Here is a 23,827-nt window from a genome sequence, read left to right on the forward strand (position 1 = left end):
GTCCATAGCAGCATTATTCATAGTAGCTAAAAAGTAGAAATAACCTAGATGTCCATCGACTGATGGATGAGTAAAATGTGCTCTATCCATACAATGAAATATGAGTCAGCAATAAAAAATAATACCAATACATGCTGAAGACTGTACTGCCACATACACTCACTGCTATGGCCCGGGTTCAATCCCTGGTCCAGGAACTCACGTGGCACAGCCAAAAAAACCCCACAAATAAACATGGATGAATCTTGCAAATGTTAAGCTAAGTGGAAGAATCCAGTCACAAAAGAGCACATATTGTATGATTCCATTTATATGAAAAGTCCAAAATAGACAAATTCATGGACACATAAAATAGATTAGTAGTTGCCTGGGGCTACAGGTTGGGTGCGAAGGTTGGGAAATGGGTTTTGGGGAAGGATTTTGGGAAGGGTTTTCAGAATATTCTAAAATTAGATTGTAATGTTGTAATTGTACAACTTTTTAAACATAGTAAAAACCACTGACAACATTGCAATTCAACTATACTTCAATTAAAAAAATTTAAAAACTGTACACTTTAAACGGGTAAATTTTATTATATGTGAAATATATCCCAATAAAGCTGAAAAAAGAAAAACTAGAAAAATTTTCATTATGGATCTTTAAACGATACCCAGGTCTTCCCTCGTGGCACAGTGGTTAAGAATCCGCCTGCCAGTGCAGGGGAGATGGGTTCGAGCCCTGGTCTGGGAAGATCCCACATGCCACGGAGCAACTAAGCCTGTGTGCCACAACTATTAGGCCTGCGCTCTAGAGCCCGCGAGCCACAACTACTGAACCCACGTGCCACAGCTACTGAAGCCTGCACACCTAGAGCCCGTGCTCAGCAACAAGAGAAGCCACCGCAATGAGAAGCCTGCGCACCTCAATGAAGAGTAGCCCCCGCTCTCTGCAACTAGAGAAAGCCCATGCGCAACGAAGACCCAACGCAGCCAAAAATAAATAAATTAATTTTAAAAACCCACACACAACCATACCCAGATTTAGGTCATGTGCAGATTTATATAATGTACAAATTATCTGGGTCATTCTAGAACCATTCCATAAAAGTCACCAGTGATATGTATATATAAAATTATATATGTATATATAATTAAAATACATTATAATTTCAAATATGCTATTGAAATCTCATGTTTATATCATCTTTACTCAAAACTTTAGCTATTTAGGTTAGCGCAGAAATTCAAATTCTGGCTTGGAATCAAATATGCCATCTTCCAAATTCTCGATTTTGCATTCTGTAATAACTATCACTACAGAGTTAAGCACAAAATTACATTCTTTAACAAATAAGATGATAAAATTTCCAATGTAATTGGTATTTTAAAATGTTCTACAATTTAAAAGTTATTTAATGCAAAATCGCCAAACAGTATAAGGGTTTTTGGTGGGGGGAAGAAGCAACACAATGCAAAAATGAGTTATTTACTAAGAAGAGGGAGGTTTACCTCCTCCCCGCACCTTTTCTAGAACCAGAGTTTTTGCTATAGGCAAGATTTAAAGACCCTAACCTCAGGACCAAGATTTTTTTCCCAAATTTTTGGCCTGTAGCCCAAAGTTAAATTTCTTTTTCCAGGTTGAAAGTCAGATGGAAAAAAAGAATTATTGATTTAAAAATCATTTAATGCAGACATTGTATCATCTGTTTTTCTGGCTAAAGAACAAACAAAACCTCATGCAATCAACTTTCTCAAAAGCAACTTCATATTTTATACTTTTCAACATACAGACTTCAGCTGTTTGTTTGGCACCTTCCCAAAGAGACAATTCTCAAGACCCTGAAATCTCTGATCATTTTAAAACTCAGCACACTTAAGATTTGTTTTTATACCATTATACACGCATCAGAATGACTAAAATTAAAAATACTGATAACACTAAAGGTATTAGAGCGAGGTCTTAGAGGAACTGAAACTCATACATTCATGATAGAAATGTAAATAAGTGGTAGAACCAGTTTGCAAAAAGTTTCTCTTTTTTTTTTTCTTTTTGAGGCCAGTCAGCTGACAGCTTTATTGCATCGGGGAAGGGGATAGATCTGTCAGGAGCTCTTCGTGGGGCGGGTCCGCTTTCTCTTCACCATCACAGGCTTCGGGCTGCGCAGGATAGCGCTGGCTCTGCGGGTGACGGCCATACGCAAATCCGTATGTTCTTTCGGATCACGTGCGGGATGCTGCTGAGGGTGGCCCGGGCGTTCTTGTTGATGGTGGTCCGCACGAAGGAAGTGGCTGCCTTTCGCTGGCCGGATCCTCGCTTCATGACCACCACGACCCCTTTGCCGTCCGCCCCGGCTCCACGCCCACAGTCTTGCGGTGAATGAGCCCGTTGTAGCGAAAGGAGTTGCGGGCCTTCAGGTTATTGGGTTCAGTGCTGTACGTCTGCTGCTCCTCTCTATCAAGAAGCTGGAGCAGTTCCGCACGACCATCCGTTGCAGATGCGCGGACTTGACGGCAGCTTCTCTCGTGGCAGCGGCCGGATACGGAGTTTCTTTCTTATAAAACTAGATATACATCTACCCTAGGACCTAGCAAGTCCATCCATAGGTATTTTGCCTAAGATGAAAACGTAAGTCCAACATGATTTGTATATCAACAGATGACTCAATCAATAAACTGAGGTATATATATTGACAACAAAAAGAAATGAATTACTGATACATGCAATGACCATTGATGAATCCCAACAATATTAAACTGAGTGAAAGAAGTCCTATCTACATGAATACATACTTCATACCTCTATGTATAGGAGGTTCTAGAACAGGTGAAGCAAATCCATGGTGGGAAAAAAAATCAAAAAAGTAATGATTACTTAGGGGAGGTTCCAGGGGAAATGAGAAGGAACGTAAGGGAATTTGGGGAAAGGTTATGGTAATTATATCTTTATAGGAATTTTGGTTCCAAGGTTTCTGCGTGTATCAAAATTCCATGACTATTCACTTAAGAATTTTGCATTTAATTGTATCTTCATTTTACATCAGAAGAAAGAACATACTAAATATAGAATTCTAGGTAATGATAATGAATGCTGAAGTATTTAGGGGGAGGTGTATTGTTGTCTGCAACTTACTTGGAAATTTACCCCCCCAAAATTAGCTGTGTAGACAGATGGACAGATGTGATGAAATAAGTGTAGTTAAAACATTAATGGGAAAGTTGAGTGGAAGGTATATGGATTTCATTGTAAAAATTTTTAAACTTTTTTGTATTTGAAAATTTTCATAAAAACATTCTGGGGGGATAAAAGTCCTAGAAGTTTCCAAAAAAAAACTAGCCCATTTTTGCCTCTCTGATCTCATCTCCTGCTACCGCCCCTCTCTGTTCTAGCCGCATTTAAGTGTACCAGGTATCCCCTACCTCAGGACTTTTGCACTTGCCCTTCCTGATGCCTGCATTTCTCTTCCCTCACATATATCTATCTGACTTTCTCCCTCACCTTCAGGCAGATTTATAAGATTTCTGTCCCCTGGTGTACATGCCCTGTATAATCTCCTCCCCTTGGGTGTAGATGGGACTTGTGGATACGATGGGACATCACTCCAGGGATTAGGTTACCATATATGGCAACGGGACTTGAGGGGATTTTGCAGATGTAATTCAGATCCCTAATCAGGCAATTTTGAGTTAATTTTTTGAAAAAGATGATCTTGGATGGGCCTGACCTAATCAGGTGAGCCCTTCAAAAGAGGGCATCAGAAAGGAAGTCAAGTCAGAGAGATTCCAAGCCAGAGATGCTCCCCTGCTGGTCTTTTAAGCTGTGGAGAAGGCCATATGGCAGAGAATAACAGGTAACCTCTGGGAACTGAGGGCCTCAGTCTTACAACTGCAAGTAACTGAATTATGCCCCAAACCAGTGAGCTTGGAAGAGGCCCCTGAGGTTGAGATGAAATTGCAACCTGGCTGACACCTTGATTTCAGCATGTTGAGACCCAAAGAGAGGACCCAGTTGCATTGTAAGAGTTCTTTATATATCCTGGATACTAGACCCTTATCAAATACATGATTAACAAATACTTTCTCCCTTTTCTGTGCATTGTCTTTTTACTTTCTTGATAATGTCCTTTGAAGTACGGAAGTTTTAAACGTTAATGTCACCTGATAGATCTATTTTTTCTTTGGTTGCTTGTGGTTTTGTTGCCATATCTAAGAAACTATTGCCTAACTTTTAGTCCAGTTTTTTTTGTTTGTTTGTTTTTGGTTTTGGCCATGCTGCGTGGCTTGTGGAATCTTAATTCCCCAACCAGGGATCAAACCTAAGCCCTCAGCAGTGAATGCACGGAGTCCTAACTGCTGGATGGCCAGGGAATTCCCTAGTCCAATTTTTATAATTGATATCTGTGAAAGGAGTCACCTGACCACTCCACACTACCTGGAAAACACTTCTACCAGACATCCCAAGACTTACCCCCCACGTCATTTAGGCCTTTACACAATTGTCACCTTATCAGCAAAGTCTTCTTTGATCACGTTATCTAAAGTAACAGTACCCTTTGGTCACTTACCATACTTTACACTGCTTTATATTTCTTTAGAGGACTCCTTATATGACACACTCTCTCTCTGTCCCTCTCTGTCTCTCTTTTCTTCTCTTTTCCATTTTCATTTACTGTATACCCCGGTGCCCATATTGGAATGTATGCTCCTGGAAAGAAGGAATTTTTGTTTACTTTGTTAACTGCCAATTACTCAGTGTCCAGCATAGACTCATAATAGGTGATCAATAATAATTTGATAAGTTAATGATTCCCCCAATCCAAGTGTTATCAAACTTTTTCATCTTTGCCAATCTGAAATATGTAAAATTATATTTTAATGTCTTTTTGTTTGCATTTTCATTTCTTTGAGTAAGGTTTAGCACCTTCTCATACATTAAAAAAAAATATTTCTTTCTCTGTTAGCATCATTGTTTTCAATAGATGCTATTGTAATAAATGAAATATACACATCCCTTCAAAAGGATTATAAATGTTATAGTAGTTTTTGGTCGTTCTATTCTCTATCAGGGTTTGAAATAATGCCTTTTGTTGAATGCATGAAGAATGAACAGCTAGAAGGTGAAGACAGGGCCCATGAAACTTTTTGAAGTTTAAAAGGAGTCCTCATAATTGAAGGGTATTGTGTAGTCTAAAATATGGAGAAGACACATTTAGCTGTGGCAAAATACACATAACATAGATTTTACATATCTTGACCATTTTTAAGTGTACAGTTCAATGATATTAAGCACATTCACATTGTTGTGCAACCATCACCACCATCCATCTCCAGAACTCTTTCCTCTTGCAAAACTGAAACTTTACCCATTAAACAATAACTCTCCATTTCCCTCTCCCCCAGCCCCTGGCAACCACTCTACCTTCTTTCTCTATGAATTTCACCACTCTAGACAACTCATACAAGTGGAATCATACAGTGTTTGTCTTTTTGTGACTGGCTTATTTCACTTAGAATAAAGACTTCAAGGTTCATCCATGTTGGAGCATGTTGCAGAATTTTCTTCTCCATTGTGTGTGTGTGCGTTTCTCTGCAACCGGCCTTTTTTTTTTTTTTCAGTTGAAGTATAATTGACCTACAACACTATTTAGTTCCAGCTGTACAACATAGTGATCCGATATGTCTATGCATTTCAAAATGATCACCACTCTTCTGTTGCCTTTGAATGTTTCCCCATGCTTTTGGCCCACCTGCATTTCACACTCCTTAAAGGTCAGACTATTGGCTGCTTCAAGGTGTATCATGCAGTCCCTTGGAATTACATTGTGACTTATACATTCAGGTGTTGATTGTTTTTCACTTATTCATTCATTCACTACAAAATGTGACAATCATGGTTCTGCAAAAAAGGAAGGAAATATGCTTAAGCACTTTGAAGTTTATACCTAGCTGACCTTGCCTCTTGTTGCCCAGGGCACTAGGTTTGCCTTCATCCCGTATTTTTATACATCCCAGAGAAGGAAACTAATCAAGTGCCACCAGTCCTGGACCAGACATCCAAGTAAACATCAATTACAGGTACCTATTGGGCTAAAGAATCGGAGGTCACAAAATAAAATCTCTGCTCTTTGCAGATCATGTCTGAAGTCACAGTTACCTTCTGTTGATTTGTGAAAGGAGTAGAGGACAGTCATTGGGATCTTGATTATGTTATCTAAGCTGGTTTTATAGTCACCACAATGACTTCCCTGGGAGGAAAGCCAGTGAATCTATTACCTGGAAGGAGACTGTGTCCCAGTGCCAGGGCTTGGTCCTGGCTGTTCTAGACAATGCCGCCAAGTACGACCATGTAGACTGCACTGCACAGCTCCTGAGGACACCATTCCTAGGCTTGTGTCATATGGAGAACTGAAGATAAAGATCTCAAATGGAAGCTCCTTCTCAAACAGGAAAGGACTGGGAAAGAGAGCATTGATGGGTACCTGTGCTGATTGAACGGTGCCAATGAAATGACCCCTCCCCGCATGACTTTGTCCTGAGGAAGAGAGTGAGGGTTAGGAATCTGGTTGGTGAGATACCAGTCTCCCTCACACAGTGAGTTGATAGTCATAGTCATAGCATCTACTCTCCTGCAGACTCTGTGCAGACACTTCATGGATAAATCTCATCCAATCCTCTCAAAAACCATTTAATGGGTGAAGAAATTGTTCATTTCCTTAGAGAGGGAAATGAAGAGGGCATTAGACTAGGAGAAAGGTGGTTCACTACTTACGCACCAGTGGACTTTGGGCAACTCACTTAGGTCTTCTGGTCAATACTCAGTTCCCTGCAGCCCACGAACTGCTTGTTGCAGCACATGAGGAGAGCAGTACAGGATGAAGAGCAGGTGTTTAGAAACTCTCATGCAATTTGACGTCCAGTGCATGATCAGGGAACTTGTTTCATGCTGTCCATGAGTTAGGTGTATTGAGAGCTGTATGTATAGTAGGAAAATATTACCATGTGTGATATTTTAAGGGTTAGTTGGTCAACTGTAAACCAAATGCATACAAAAATCTGAGAAAATAAAAGCATTTAGGTCTTTGTATAATTTGTTATTTTTTACTTATTAAATATAACTTTTTTGTAAAAGTATGTTTAAAATTTGTAGATATTAGCTAAATTAGGAAGGCAAATTTTCATAATAATATTTAACTATAACTTAAAATTGTCAAAACACTCTTCACTTGACTTCTTTTAATCAAGAAAAGACATACTTTTCCTAACACGCAACAGCAGCAGTAATAAAACAACTGATGACTCTGAAAGTGATTCTGAAGAAATTAAAACCAAAAGAATTTGTATTAGTTTTACTTGAAAGTATAAGTCTTCATGTGTTAAGCTCACTTTTGTGGGCATAACTGATACTAAACCACTAAAACTGTGGTATGTTATCTGCAGAGATGTACTAGCAAATGAAGCTAATAAAGAAAGTCATCCATATAGATCAGTGGAACAGGATAGAGAGCCCAGAAATAAACTCACGCACTTATGGTCAATTAATCTACAACAAAGGAGGCAAGAATTTTCAATGGAGAAAAGACAGTCTCTTCAATAAGTAGTGCCGGGAAAACTGGACAGCTACATGTAAAAGAATGAAATTAGAAATTCTCCAACACTGTATACAATAATAAACTCAAAATGGATTAAAGACCTAAATGTAAGACCAGGTACTATAAAACTCCTAGAGGAAAACATAAGCAGGACACTCTTTGACATAAATCACAACAATATTCTTTTTTTGATCCATCTCCTAAAGTAAGGGAAATAAAAGCAGAAATAAGTAGGACCTAATTTAACTTAAAAGCTTTGCACAGCAAAGGAAAACATTGACAAAATGAAAAGACAACCTACTGAATGGGAGAAAATATTTGCAAATTGTATGACCAATAAGGGATTAATATCCAACATATATAAACAGCTCATACAACACAATATCAAAATACAAATAACCTGATTAAAAACTGGGCAGAAGAACTGAATAGACATTTTTCCAAAGAGGAAATGCAAATGGCCAACAGGCACATGAAAAGATGCTCAACATCACTAATCAGGGAAATGCAAATCAAAACCACAATGAGATATCACATCACACCTGTCAGAATGGCTATCATCAAAAAGAAAACAAATAACAAATGTTGGCAAGGATGCAGAGAAAAGGGAACCCTCCAACACTGTTGGTGGGAATGTAAATTGGTGCAGCCACTGTGGAAAACAGTATGGAGGTTTCTCAAAAAACTAAAAATAGAACTACTATATGACCCAGCAATTCCATTCCTGGCTATATAGCCCCCCCCCAAAAATCACTAAAAACACTAATTCAAAAAGATTCATGCACCCCAACGTTCATAGCAGCATTATTTACAATAGCCAAGACATAGAAGCAACCTAAGTGTCCATCAACAGATGAATGGCTAAAGATGTATTATATATATATATATAAATAAATATATATAAAATGGAGTACTACTCAGCCATAAAAAAGAATGAAATTTTACCATTTGCAGCCATGTGCCTGGACTTGGAGGGCATTATGCTAAGTGAAATGTCAGACAGACAAAGACAAATTATGCATGATATGTGTGGAATCTAAAAAATACAACAAACTAGTGATTATAACAAAAAGAAGACATAGATATAGAGAACAAACTAGTGGTTACCATTGGGGAAATGGGGAAGGGGCAATATAGGGGTGGGGTGGTGGGGGGTATTGGGTGTAAGATAGGCTACAAGGGTGTATCGTACAATATGGGGACTATAGCCAATATTTTGTAATAATATAAATAGAGTGTAACCTTTAAAAATTGTATAAATAAATAAATAAATAAAAAGTCATCAAATTTAGGTAGCATTTACAAAGAAAACAAAAGAATAAGTTTAAAACTTAAAGAATACTTTGCAAGACTATTGAATTTTTAAAAATTGATAGAAGCAGAGGTTCAAAATTTCCCATATAAACATTGTTAATTGTGTCTAATAAAGTAGGACTTTGGGATGCTAAAATTAAAAAAAAATAGTGCAAAACTGTATCAAAAATCTTGGAAATTATGGGTGAATTTGTGGCAAAGAAGGTAGGTCAAATATCATTCTTCATAGCTGGACAAATTCAGCAGCTAGCTAATGACATGGCAGATTAACTCACAAAACAAATACAGGTAGCAAAGTATTTTTATTTCTTTTCATTGCAAATTGTTGAATGCACACATACTGCTAACATGACAATTAATTTGAAATATGTATATGCAATTTGAACATTGTAGAGATATGAGGAAGAATTTTTTTTCAGCCTTATTGATGACAACACAACTAGCTCTGAACTACATAAAACTGTGAAGGATTACACTGTTAAGGAATGTGGTTTGAGTTTAAATTTGTGTAGGAATATGCTCTAATGGTGCAGCTGCGTTGACAGAAAAACATTCTGTAGTTATTACCCAAGTTAAAGAGCTTGCATGAGTATGTAAATCAGCACATGGCTTCCCTCATCAAGAAAGCTTTGCAATGAAAAAAATTTACAGTGTCTAGTTACGTAGTAAAAAAATGTGAATTATGCAAAAGCTGATGTATTAAGTTTGAGATTTTTTTCTCTTTATTATGTGATAACATGGAAGCTGATAACATGGAAACACCTATTATTGCGTATGATATGAGGCATGAGATTCCATGCTTACTGAAGGGGAAAGTTCTATTAACAATGTCTGAATATGAAACAAACTTTCAGTGTTCCTAGCAAGTGAAAAACGCACCTACATAAGGTCCCCACCTTTTAAATATGTGGTTTGGATGACAGACTAGTTTATTTGTGTAATATTTTTGGCATTTTTGATGATCTTACTACTTCTAAGCAACGAAAGACTGCAATATGATTTTCAATGGCAGATGGGATCGAAGAGCAAAAATAAAATTGAGAAGCTTGGAAGAACAGAGTTTCCATAGACTGTTATAACATGCTCCATAATTTAACAGCGATTATCAGTAAAGTAGGGGATGATCTTGATATTGCACATCGGGGAGGTGTTATGGCCAAATGTCTTACAGATTTCACAGAATTGTTTAAATTGTATTTCCATCAAAAGAAGATCCATGATAGGAAATTTACAGATCCAGAAACCTTTGCTTTAATCGAAAGATAATTTGATTCAACTTTATAACCTTACAGGATAAATTGGTGGAAATGGCAATGGATTGAGAATTGAAGATGGATTTTGAAAATCAGAATCATTTGCTTCACTTTGGGTAAAAGTGAAAGATGAAAATCTTGAGCTTCCTGGAATGGCTTTAAAATTTCTTCTTCCATTCCCATTAACAAACCTCTGTAATACTGGTTTCTCCACTAGAGCTCTTATTAAAACAAAATTTAGAAACAGTTTCAACAGACATTGTACCTTGTGAATAGCATTATATTCCATTCTGCCTGCATTAGATAGACTAACAAGCCATAAGCATGTGTATTTGTCCATTAAAAACACAATATTGATATAAATAGTGTTCATTCCAAGTGGGGAAACATATCGTACTTATAATTTTTCTTTAGTTATGACTGAAGAATGACAAAAAAGTTATTCGCATAATAGCAATTGTCTATATTAATCGGTTATTACATGCACATTTAATGAACAACACATACAGACTTTGCAATTGTTTTACTTTTTCCTTTGTTATGTTTGCTCTGATTATGTTTATTGAAACGTAATATTGTCTATTGAATCTGATAGTAACAATTAGGTTTTTATTTTATATGTTTGTTTTTAAACGTAATTTATCTAGTTTTTTATTTTTTATTGACTTTTTTTTTTTTTTTTTTGCGGTACGCGGGCCTCTCACTGCTGTGGCCTCTCCCGTTGCGGAGCACAGGCTCTGGACGCGCAGGCTCAGCGGCCATGGCTCACGGGCCCAGCTGCTCCGCGGCATGTGGGATCTTCCCGGACCGGGTCACGAGCCCGTGTCCGCTCCATCGGTAGGCAGACTCTCAACCACTGCGCCACCAGGGAAGCCGTTGATTACAATTTTGAGTGATGTGAAGTCCAGTAAGTTAGGAAAAAAGGGCCAATTTTATTCCAGTAGGAAAGATGAACATTGTTCTGAGTTTCACTTTTTCATCTTTCCCACTAGAGGGCAGTCAAGAAGTACTTATAAGTGTTGGGCGTATCATAAAGCCAAAATTGCTCTTTAACTAAGAGATTGAAGTACGGAGAAAAAATAAAACAGAGCAAGATCAATTACCCAGCGAACGTTTATTGGTACCAATACTGTACTGTAACACACTAAGACTCGATGAAGAGCTCGAAACCCAGTGTCTATGTATTTATAGCTAAAATCCAAGATAGTAGGTAAAAATGAGACAACGCAAGGGTAAAGAAAGAGTTTTGCAAGATGTTGTTTTATATTATGTGTATTTTAGAGTGCATGCACGTGCAGGAGAGAGAGAGAGAGAGAGAGAGAGAGAGAGAGAGAGAGGTTGATTCATTCCTCAGGCCTGAAGACTGGGTGGGCTGAAACCATCTATATTGACAGTTCCAGTTCATAAGACGTGGAGAAGTAGAGGGACACAGGCTGCACATCACAGGTGTTACTGAGCTGTTGCTCTGGGGGACACACACATACATACACTTACTTTTATTCTAACTGTCACTACAAATCTTCGCCCATCTCTCTATTCCAGTTTCCTAGCTGACTTCTTTAGGGAATTGCTTTCACTAATTAGTTCATTCAACATTTGCTGAGTATCACCTTGTTTCCAGCACCTTGTAAGGCTCCGGGTACAGCTGTGAATGAGCTTCTACTCTCAAGGTGTTTAGAGAATATAGCTTTTTATGTTTGGGGCCTTGAAGGTCCTGGCAACTGTTTTTATTTCAAGTCAGCATCTCCTTCAATCGGTGACAAGTGGGCCACTTGGAGCTGCTGTCTCTCAAGTGTTCTCTTGCAAAGGTGGGAACACAAGAAAGAAAAAGAGAATAACTATAGGACCATAGTGTGATCCAGAGTTGCCTTGATAACAAGATTAGAGAAAACAGCCAAGCCTTTGAGGTGCCAGGGCTGGACTCAGCCTTGGCCAACTGTCCATGGAAGCATGTCACCTTTTGACTTTAACAGAACTTCACTGAAGTGAGTCTTTGAAATCCAAAGGAAGAGGGGCCCACGCATTGAGGAACTCACGCCACACCTACTCCAGCCTTGTTCGGATTCGTGTAGGAACACACGATGTTCTCACTTTAAAGACTGTCTGGGGCTGCTGGAGGCAGTATAGTGGATGGGTAAGAGTTTGACTTAAGAATCAGACAAGCTGCAGTTAGAACTCAGGTTGGACCTCGTGGTAGCTGTGTAACTTCAGACATTATGTCTGAGCCCTGGTTTCCCCACTTGAAAATGGAAATAATAATAAGAGTAGCACCTCAGAGGGTGTCGTGAGGATGGAATCACATAAGTGAAGTTCTTAGCACACTGCCTGGCATAGGATAAGCACACAGTGAGTGCTGGCTTTAAAAAATAAGCTGAGCTGGAGCTCAGAGATCGTCTCATCCAACTCCATTCTACAGATGAGAGAACTGAGGCCCAGCAGCCTCGTGACAGCGGAAAGATCATGAATTTTGGAGTTAGACAGACCTGGTTTTGAATCCTGGCTCTACCAATGGACTTGAGGAAGGTCACTTAATTTCTGTAAGCTTCAGTTTCCTCATCTGTGAAATGGGACAATAAGGTAACTCTGAGGACTAAATGGTATATATTATGTAAAGCACCTGGCACAAGGGCCTGGCACATAATAGTTGCCCAATAAAATGTTCCTTTGCTTCCTTCCTGCTCTTCCGTTGTCCAGAGTCATACTAGGTCCTAACTTTAAAAATGTAGGCCTCAGGGAGTTCATGCTGACCTTCATGATGCAAATGTGGAAGTCAAACTGGTCTCAAGTCAAATCCAGTTGCTGACCTTGGGCAAGTGACTTATCCTCTTTCTGTTGCATTTAACTTGTCTGTAAAATGACGTTAATAACACTACCTACCACCCAAAGCTGGTGTGAGGATCATGCTCTCTTTTGAAGTGTCCCATAAATGTTTATTTTCATGTCCTTCAAACATGGCTCTGATCTGTAGGAGACTCTCAGGTAGATAAGTAGTCACGCCCATGTTCATTCATTCAATCAGTCATTTTTTTTGTTGCTGTTGTTCTTTTGTGTGCCAGGGTGTTATCAGAGCTGGGAGTCACAGAATTAGACAAGGCTCCTCCTCTTGAGTTGCTCACAGTGTAGAGGACTTAAACAATGGCTACATAACTGTGGGTCAAGGGCTTTGAGAGGCTCGGTCATCAGCAGTTAAGAGTACAGAATCTGGGGCTTCCCTGGTGGCACAGTGGTTGAGAGTCCGCCTGCCGATGCAGGGGACACGGGTTCGTGCCCCGGTCTGGGAGGATCCCACATGCCACAGAGCGGCTGGGTCCGTGAGCCATGGCCGCTGAGCCTGCGCGTCCGGAGCCTGCACGTCCGGAGCCTGTGCTCCGCAACGGGAGAGGCCACAACAGTGAGAGGCCCACGTACCGAAAAAAAAAAAAAGAGTACAGAATCTACAGTCAGACAGCCGAGGTTTGACCTCAGCCTGCCACTCTGGGATCTTGTGCAAGTTACTTAACCTCTCTGTGCCTCTATAAAATAGGGATTACCACTGCACTTCGTTCATGGTGTTGCTATGAAGGTTAAATGGTTTCATAGCTGCAAAGTGCTTAGAACAGAGCCTGGAACATAGTAAACACACTCTGTGGGCTTTTTCAATCAATAGGAGCATAAGCAAAAATGACATCAGTAGAACTTAGGGGAGAGGGTGGAGTCCTAGAGGAAGAAATAGGGAAACCCAGGAGAAATTCAGTGCAGTTTCTATACCTCAGCCACCCTACATTTCACATTTCAAAATATTCCCAGCAGCCAAACCTGGAAGGAATCTGGAGAGCTTTTCATCAAAGACTCACAGTTTGCAGATGAGAAAACTCAGGCCAGAGAGAGAAAATGGCTTGCCCAGGTGAGGTAGACAGAATAATGACCCCCAAATACATCCAAGTCCTGATCCCAGAACCTATGATTATATAGCCTTACGTGGCAAAAGGAACTTTGCTGATGTGATTAAATTAAGGATTTTGAGTTGGGAGATTATCCCGGTGGGTGGGTCCAGGGTAATCTCAAGAGAGTCCCTAAGGGAAAGAAGGAGGCAATCAGAGGGGCAGACGTGGCATCAGAAGCAGCGGTTGGATTGATGTGGGCCAACAAGCCAAGGGACCCACCTCTGCTTGGGAAATGGGACCTCTGCTTCCCCCATGCCCCTTCCCCATGGAGGCCCTTCCATTGATCTGAGCCTTCACTTCCTGTTATTTGTCCCAGGAACCAAATTTGCTACTTTCAGCTCTGCTAAAATGCCTGCCTCCCCAACTCCTGGCTTTAGAGAGAAAGCCAGAGCCTCACTCTCAGAAGCGTCCACAGAAAATGAGTGATATTAGCTATCTGTGGAAAACTTTTAAGGAAATAACTCACCCTAGATGAGATTTGTGAACAAGGCTGATGAGATTTGGGAAATGTAGTCAATAGCAAATAAGCAGTCATCTAACTAATCATCAGCAGTCCTCTGTGAAGCAAGGCTTGGTGGCTGTGATGGAAAACTGGCAGGAGACGATAGTCAGAGTTTGTATCTCCAGAACTAGACAAGGTAGAAGAGGCCTTGTGAGGCTGGGAGACCAAATTTATGTATTTGGACAGAAAAATCCTTAGAACGGAGAAGAGAAAGTGATCAGGCTACCGCTGCTGGAGAGAAAAGAAGGGCTGGCGACAATCAAGACAGGGGACACTGCTGGACTTGATAGGTGGGAACACAAACTGACATGAAGTTTTTGGAAGCCTGTTTGTAAGTATGGACCAAAAATTCTCCTTTAGGAAATTCATCATAGGGGAGTAATAAAGATGTTCAACTGCTAACATGTTCATTTCGGCATTGTTTATAATGGTGAAAATACTCAACAATATGGGATTGGTTGAATAAATGATGATATGACTATCTGGTAGGACACTATGCCAGACATTTTTTTAAAAATGATGCTGTAGAAGACCAGTTAAAGACATGAGATGATGTTAATACACACTCATAGGTGAAAAGAGCAGGTTGGAAGATGGAGTGGGCATAGGATCTCATCTTTGTTTTAAAAAAATTATAATACACAAAAAGCCTGGAAGGACAAATACTAAAATACTACCAACAGTTCCCTCTTGATGATGGAGAGGTTTTGATTTTTTCCTTCTGGCTTGTTGCATATTTTCCATATTCAATAATTAGCATGTGTTACCTTTGCAAATGAAAGTTATCTATAAAAAATAATTAAAAGAAAGTGACCACTGGGTGATATCTAGTTTGTACCTGGATCTTCCTGTATGTTATCTCATTTACACTTTAAAGCAGTATGAGTTAGGTGTTATTGTGCCCATTTTACTTACAGAGAAACTGACACAGAGACTTTAAGTAACTTGCTCAAGATCATACAATTCATAAGTGCTGGACCTATGATTTCAAACCAATTGCTTCAGACTCTAAGGCCACCTTCTTTCTACGACATCACTTCCTTCCTTGTAAAGAGTTGCCAGGTCCCTCTGTGCTCTTTCTATGTTCTGAGCAACCTTCTGCTTATATAGTAGCCTCGGCTTGCCTTATCCTGTAGCAAAGAACAATACTGCTGCTGCTGGACTCAGGAATAGCCTGATAAACTAATACATTAGTTTCCTATTTCATTATTCCCACTCTTGTCATTACTTAGAATAAATTGGTCCCTCCAGAGCTTATTAGGGCTGGGGGAACAGGTGGGTCAAGTCCCAGGGTCCACGCTGGCAGGCTCTGGCTACCCTGGCTGGTTTCCTGCCCAATCTCCTTTAATCTAATTCCCAGGGGGTCATTTGAAATAAGCTGTGACTTCTGTAGAGACTAGAAGCTGGGTGATTCCCCAGCGTATGTTAACCCAAGGGCATTGAGATAAATGCTCGGTTTCCGTCATGTGAGTTGACCAAGGAGAGAGATGTGCCTAAATTGATTCCGTATCCACACCACGTGCTTGGCAGGAAGAAGTCACTTGGTCGATATAGAATGTATCCATGGCCACAGGAAACCACCGAGGTCACTCTCCGTGCCAGCAGCTGCCTTTCCTCTCCCCTTGGGTCAAACATTGCCCAAATGGCCGAGAACTGATCAAGCGGTTAGTATTTTCTGGAAACCTGCACTGTGTCCTATTATCTGAAATGACTAAAGGGAAGGTTGCAGGAACAAACAACAATTGAGCACCTGCCTGCCATCAGCATTCTCCTCTTTCCAATATTCATTCATTCGACAAATATACAACTTGTTGAATGTGTACCGTGAACTAGACCTTGCACTGGATGCCAGAGAGAATAAACAGGTAAAAAGGATGCCATGTAAGGAGCGTCTTACTTAAAGCATAGGATTAAAAATTTTTTTTTGTTTTAAAATTATTGTTCAGTAAAATTGATTCTGCTGATATACAGTTCTATGCATTTTATTTCTTTTATTTTTTATAAATTTATTGATTGATTGATTTATGGCTGTGTTGGGTCTTTGTTGCTGCACGCGGGCTTTCCCTAGTTGCAGTGAGCTGGGGCTCCTCTTTGTTGCGGTGCGCAGGCTTCTCATCGCGGTGGCTTCTCTTGTTGCGGAACACAGGCTCTAGGCGCACAGGCTTCAGTAGTTGTGGCACGCGGGCTCAGAAGTTGTGGCTTGATGGCTCTAGAGCACAGGCTCAGTAGTTGTGGCTCACAGGCTTAGTTGCTCCGCGGCATGTGGGATCTTCCCGAACCAGGGCTCGAACCCGTGTCCTCTTCATTGGCAGGTGGATTCTTAACCACTGTGCCACCAGGGAAGTCCAGTTCTATGCATTTTAAACATGTATAGATTCACCCTGTTAGCATCACAATCAGAGCACAAAACAGAGTATAGGAATTTTAATTTCCAGTTGGCTGTTGTGGAATTCAGTCCCAGAGAGTTTGAGCAATTCTCCAAGGTCAAGGTGTCCAGTGTTTACACAGATGACAGGAGGAAATGCGGGTTTCACCTTGGAGTCAGCAGGAGGTCAAGGAAGGGCTCTGTGGCCCAGCATTGGTCCTTGAAGTGGAAATCCCCTCTTTTTCATGGATGGTTGCAAACTTCTTGGTGTCAATGAAATCTACTCTGTAGCTTGTCTGGAATAACTGATTTAACAAAGAAGTATTTTGACTCACTTTCTTTAAAAACAACATGACTGCAAGGTAATCTTTTGCCAGTAACTCTTGGTCATCTTGGTGACTGTCATTTGAGGTACCTTATTCTGACTCCTCTCTTGGGGAAAGTGTGCTTGCTGCCCTCACCACAAGCCCGCCTTTAACCCGATGTGTTTAATGAGCTCTATCCTGGACAATAAACACTGCAGTGTGGTGAAAACTGTAAACTGAAAGTCAATAAAGTTGAGTAAAAGTTGAGAGCCCCTTCTAGGGAGTGTCACGCACTTGCAAAATCCAGTACTTCCGTTCTACTTCTTAAATCACCTGCTGTCGTTGCTGAAAGCACTTTGGAAAATTTTTAAGCCAGCATTTTTATGTTAGTTTATGTAAGTAATAAATGCACATGATAAAAATAACACTAAGTGACTGAGAGTCTCCCTCCTACCCCCAGACCTCGTCCCTTGGTCTCCCCTTCCAGGGGCAAATGCCATGGTCAGTTTACTGTGTATCCTTTTGGAAAGTCACTAAACAATCAGAAAGCATTCTATTTATTGTCTATAGAATGTGCATTTATGTACTGCCTAAAAGAAATATGCCACCCCACTTCTCCTGACTCTATTCGTTCAATTAATTTAACTGGGGGCTGGTACCAGGTATACAAGGACCAATAAGGCAGCTGTGACTTTCAAGGAGCTCTTGTCAAGCAGAGGAGCTGGGGGCAGCATTTGTGTAAACAGGACTAAACACAGACTACTTGGGTTAGTGGCCCAGATGCCCCTTAATCCCGCCCATTTGGTCCTGGCCCATCCACCACTGGCACCATCTTGTGGCAGTGGCTGGTTTTCCAGATGTACCTGCAGGGCTGGTCCCAAAGCCTCCAAGGTGGGGCTAAGCTTGCCTTCCCTGGGGGAAGGGAAATTCTTCTCCTCAAAATCCCCAACAGGACCCCAGAGGCCATCCCCACAGCTGGTGACCCCTAGCCTGGAGCGGGCCTGAGGAACGCTTACTTTCCGAAGTGCTTGGAATTCCCACCCCTGCATCACTAGACTGGAAGGGACTTGAGAGGATGAGCCACCCCCTTTCCTGACTCCCGTTCCCACACAACACATCCCCATCCTGGGGACTTCTGACCTCGTGGGGGTGGGAACACACCAAGGACTAGGCACTCCTTCCCTGGGCAGCCCACTCAGTGGTCACACAACACAAGTGGTGAGAAAGATCTTCCCTATATTAGACAACACATGTGGCCCAGTGACACCCATCCAACAGGCAGACCAAACCGGGCTGACAGGATCAGAAAGTGGAGGCATCTGAAAGCATAAACAAATTTTCAAGGGACATTGATATTTGATACTATTTAAAAAAAGAAAACAAAAGAAACGAAAATACTAAAGTGGTCATTGTGAGAAAAATCAGAACCTTATTGGACATCCTTATACTTGTTCTTTAGGAATTAGATTGCTTGATTTTATATTACCTCTGGGAGGAGGGTGGGCAAGAAATATGATCATTAGAGGCTTAAGACTTCGAAAGATCTTAAACAATATTCCTGGATTCTGCTCTCGGCATTTACCCGGAGGAAGCGTCCCCCACCAGACAGCCTTTCAAATATCTGGTGACTTCTTCCGCTCTCACACTCAACGTTCCTTGCAGTTTGTCAACCTCCAGGAAGCCCTTTCTGTGCGACTGGGAGAGGATTGGGGTTTCCCCCAGCACACACAACCTCGTTTGTGTTTGTCTTTCCACTCAGAGTCCTGACCCCTGTGCTTGGAGACAACAATATCCCCTGAGTGGGTGCCCAGGAGGCACCCATAGGGTCAGTGACTACTCCTTGCTTCATGGCTAAGGCTTGAACATCCGCCTACCTGTCCCCGTCAGCCTTACATCACAGGTCTGGAGGGATGGGGTCCTCGTTCTTTACCCTCCTTACCCAGCCCCAGGACAACCAGGGTCTCCCGCCAGGCTTTCCATAGCAGGGTTGTGGAATAGGGCTGAAGTCGAGAGCTGGTGCCTCTCAACCTGGTAGGATAAGGGCACAGGAAGGGGTGACTAAGCCTCCCTGGCAGCTGGGGGTCATACGTATCATGGCTCTTATTACTAAACAGGGCTCTGGAGCACAGGGGACCCTGAACGAAACAGGAAGTGGTCACTGTGATTCAACCACAGAACTTTTTCCTGTCATCTGGTGGGAGTGACACAGTTTTTGGGGAAAGTCAGTGCTGAGGTGGGAGTGTGGGTGGGAGGGTGGGTGGCTGGATGTTCAAGTTATGGGCCAGTGCTGCCGCAGAAACTGGGCAGTGAGGCCGGGAAGGAGGGCAGACTCCTTCCTGTAGCATCGGTGTCTCCAGGGAGTCACAGCCAGCACCAGTCCCAGCTATGTGGGAAAATGCTTCTCCGTAGAGGGGACAGCTCCCAGGAGGCAGCATCTCTCTGCTTTCCTGGAGTCAGAGACCCTATTTACTAAAGCTACCATTTGTACAGGTTACTTTACTTCTCTGAGCCTCTATTGCCTTATCAATATAATGGGAATAATAATGGAGTCCACTAACAGCTTTGTTGTGAAAATCAAATGAGATGTTTATCACTTAGAAAAGTGCTTGGTATATGGTAGGTGGTAATAAACAATAGCTGTTATTATTTAGTATTTATTATAATCAGGGACTCTCAGAGGTGGAAATCTTAACCTGAATAATCCATTTTAAAGAAAAGAAATCTGAGGTGTCAAGAGGGCCAGTGATGTACCCAAAGTCTCACATTGCTAACCAGAGGCACAGGTGTGCCTAGAACCGAGGTCTCCTGCTTCGCAGCCCCTTTCCCTCGTTCTCTCCCCACCCCCGTTCATCATCCACCACTAACTGGGTTCTTGTTACATGCCAACCATTTAATGTATATGATATCAGTTAATTCTCAGAGAAGGTAGGCAAAATTGTTCCATCTTTCAGATGCCATGTCATTCAGCATGCTTTCAGCCATCTTCTCATCAATTCCTTTAAAACTCTCTGCCCAGCCACCCCCTCCAGGAAGTCCTCTGGCATTAAACCTTCCCCAGGATTCTAGTCCCTCCCAAACACCCTGCCCTCTCAGCTATTAGCCGACAGCCTGATCTAGCAGATACATCTTGCAACCATCAATAATCAACATAAACATGAGGAAGGACAAACATATGAAGGACAACATCCTTCAAACATGGGTCTTTCACATCATAACTTTAAAAATTGTTTAAAATACTTTTATAATAAACATAAAGTAACAGGCATCATTTTTTGAGTATTTATTTTATGCCAGGCTCTCTTCTGATTCACATGGAATATCTTTAAATATGCATTTCTAATATTCTCAGCAAGTGAGGAGAATTCCATGGCGGCTCCCATTCTTCCAAGGTGTTCCCTGGCTTCTAGCAGCTCACTTGAGGCAGTAGCAGCTTGCGGGCATCTTCTGCCCTTAGGAGAGGTCCAGGCACAGATGAGGCCACAGAGCCCCAGGATGGCAGACAAGGACTAGAGGGGGGCAAATACCCCAGGTACATCTAGGGACAGCCAGCCAAACATATTCATTGTGGTGTGAACGTATTTCTGAGGGAAGATTTGCCCCCTCTGGTTTGTGTCTTATTCTCCTGTTTCAGTGTCAGCCTGTGATGTAAGGTCCAAAATCCTTAGAGGACGTTCTCAGCCTGGTGGGCCCTGCGTTACTCTGTCCTCTCCTTAATCTCTGAGACCTGCTTACCTACCACTCCTTCCCCTGCCTCGTCACCTTGTCTCTACTACACCAAAGAACTTTGCTGTCATTCCCCCTAATAACCCCAGCTGGAGTACAGCTAGACTTCTGCACATTTCCTTCCCTGCCCCGGCACTCCCCCTCACCTCTTGCTTGCTTCCTGAGGACATTCATGTAGAAGTAAATAAATACTCCGTTTGGGCTTCTCTGCCCTGATGAAACTGGTGGGCTCCTCAAAACAGGGACTGGGATTTAATCTTAACAAAATTTTATTTACAAAAATAGGCTGAAGGCCTAGGGGCCTTAGATTGCCACGTGATTTTTTTAAAATATTGCATTAAAATATTATTTTTTGACACTCCACCCCTCCCTTAGGTTTTTGTACTCAAAGCAAGTACTCAACTCTTCTCACACTATTCCCCGTCCTGTTTGTATCCTCAGCCCAGCACAGTACCTGGAGGTGTGTCAGCTCAGTTCTCACAGTTGGATGAATGAATGGATGAATGGATGAATGAAGTGGAAAGGACACCAGAGTGGGGATCGAGAACTCTGAGGTCCAGGCTCTGCCACTAATTATGGGACCCAGGCATATTTGTTAATGCTGCAGACCTCAGTTTTCTCATCTGTAAAATGCACAGACTGTTTTAGGATTCTTTCTGCAAACACTCAACAAACATTCATAGATACAGCTATGGCTCAGACATAAAAAGAGAGACATGACCGAGTTTGTTGCCCTGGAGGTCCTCACAGTTGAATGAATTTAGTAAATCTCTGAGCCTTAGGTTTTTCTTCTGGAAAATGGGATGATGTTTGCCTAGGGCTGTCGGTGAGGCTCAAACGAGAGAAGGCAGGCATTCTGCACTATATTACTCCAAGTCCTCTCAAATCTTGAGCCCCAGGACTTGTTTAATGCTTTTCTATAAACCAGTCAACAAAAATACTAACATCACACCCTTGTACTGGCTATGGGGAGCAGCTGAGTGCCAGGATTTCAACTCTGTCTGGGTACTTACTGTGTGTCCTTGGGCAAGTTACTGAACTCCTCAGGGCCTCCATTTGCTCATCTAATGAATGGGAATGACGGTTAAGTGTTCTCCCACCTCACAGCATTGTTGCCAAGGTGACTGGAAATTGCCATTGCAAGTGTATTGAAAACTGAAAACACCATATTTGGGAAGTCATCAGAGGACTCCTCCTGGCACAGTGAAGTTTTATGTCCGTCCCTCCCCATCACACCTGCTCTCAGAAAAGGAACAGAAACTACTGCTTACTGACATGGAAAGTGATCCCCGCCAGGGGAAGCTTAACTTTTACTGGGCATCAAAGCCTTACAGAAGTGAAGTGGAATTTCAGGTGTTGGGGAGTTGGGGGGTCGGAAAGCCTTTCTGAGCCACTGAAATCGCACGCAATTAACAATGTCGTGGACAGCGCTTCCGAAAGCTCCTGACACTCTCATTTGGTCATTTCTTATCGAAACTTCAAGTAGACCAACTCACTTCTGCTTGGGCCTCAGTTTCCAACTGCATGAAAGGAGAGAGTTGGGCAAGGACAGCTCTGAGCCCCCTGCTTCTTTTAGGTTTTAATGGTGTTTCAGAAGGCCGGGAGGTGTGGTTGGGAGGGGAAAGGACGATTTCATTTCCCTTTGCCCTCCTCAGTTACCCTTTCCGGTCACTTCATTCCCACACCGGTGACCAGGGCATTGCCAGGGCGTATTTGCGCCCAGGTAGGCTGGGGCGCATCCTCTGCCTGCCCGCGGCACCCTTGGATTCCCTGCCGGCTGGGCGCGGGTGCCCATTGCGCAAGCGCTTCCGGGGAATGTGGCCGGGGCAGTTCCCACGGAGCTCCCAGCTCAGGGTGGGACCCTCTCCTCGGCCAGGCAATCAGAATCACACTCTGCAAAATACTAATTATTGTTGTTTCCAAAGCTCCACCGCTGGCCGTTGCCGGGCCCTGCCCAGGAAGTCCAAATAATCAGCACCTATGGCATTTTACTCACCCCTGGTGGGGAGCCGGGTCACGTGATCCCTGGGTGCTCCGTAGGCGGGAGCCACTTCCTGGAGCTCAGCCTGGGACCGGCAGGTGCCAGGAGGCTGGAAGGGGCTGGGGCCGAGTCGGGGTGTGTGTTCGTGGGGGATGTAAGGTGAAGAAGGGAAGAATATGAAACTCTCCAGGAAGAAGGAAGAAACACTGTCTAAGTGAATTTATACACGATTCTCTTCATTTTCCAGAAGAGGTTGAGAGATGTAAGAAAATTGCCCCAAGTCCCAAGCTGCCAAAAGGAAGAGCCAGGGCACTTCCTACTACACTAAAGGCAGGTAATTTCACAGGCAGGATAAACCACCCCAGTCTAAACAGTGGTTGAGCATATTGGGAACGTGAGAAAGCAGTGGGCAGGCCTGCCCTGTCCAGGTGACTATGGGGCTGTGGGACTCATACTCTTGGTGGCAGTGAAAATGCCCTGTCAAAATTCAATGAAGGGGACTTCCCTGCTGGCGCAGTGGTTGGGAGTCCACCTACCAATGCAGGGGACAAGGGTTCGAGCCCTGGTCCGGGAAGTTCCCACATGCCATGGAACAGTTAAGCTCTTGAGCCACAACTACTGAGCCCGTGTGACACAACTAGTGAAGCCTGTGCACCTAGACCCCGTGCTCCGCAACAAGAGGAGCCACTGCAATGAGAAGCCCACGCACTGCAAGGAAGGGTAGCCCCCACTCACTGCAACTAGAGAAAGCCCGCGCAGAGCAATGAAGACCCAACACAGCCAAAAAGAAAAAAAAAAAAAAAATTCAATGATGTGGTACGCATCCAGTAGGGTCCTGTCCCATGACCTGCATCAGATCTGTGGGAATTTTAGGAAACAGTCTCTTGAAAGTTT

General features: G+C 42.3%; 1 pseudogene; it reads right to left on the reverse strand.

Annotated features, from left to right (window-relative positions):
* Positions 1 to 2,041: 2,041 nt before the first annotated feature.
* LOC137209497 (large ribosomal subunit protein eL28-like) lies at positions 2,042 to 22,747 on the reverse strand (annotated as a pseudogene).
* Positions 22,748 to 23,827: the final 1,080 nt, after the last annotated feature.

Source organism: Pseudorca crassidens, chromosome 16 (assembly GCF_039906515.1).
Source record: "Pseudorca crassidens isolate mPseCra1 chromosome 16, mPseCra1.hap1, whole genome shotgun sequence".
In the NCBI taxonomy this organism is placed as follows: Eukaryota; Metazoa; Chordata; class Mammalia; order Artiodactyla; family Delphinidae; genus Pseudorca; species Pseudorca crassidens.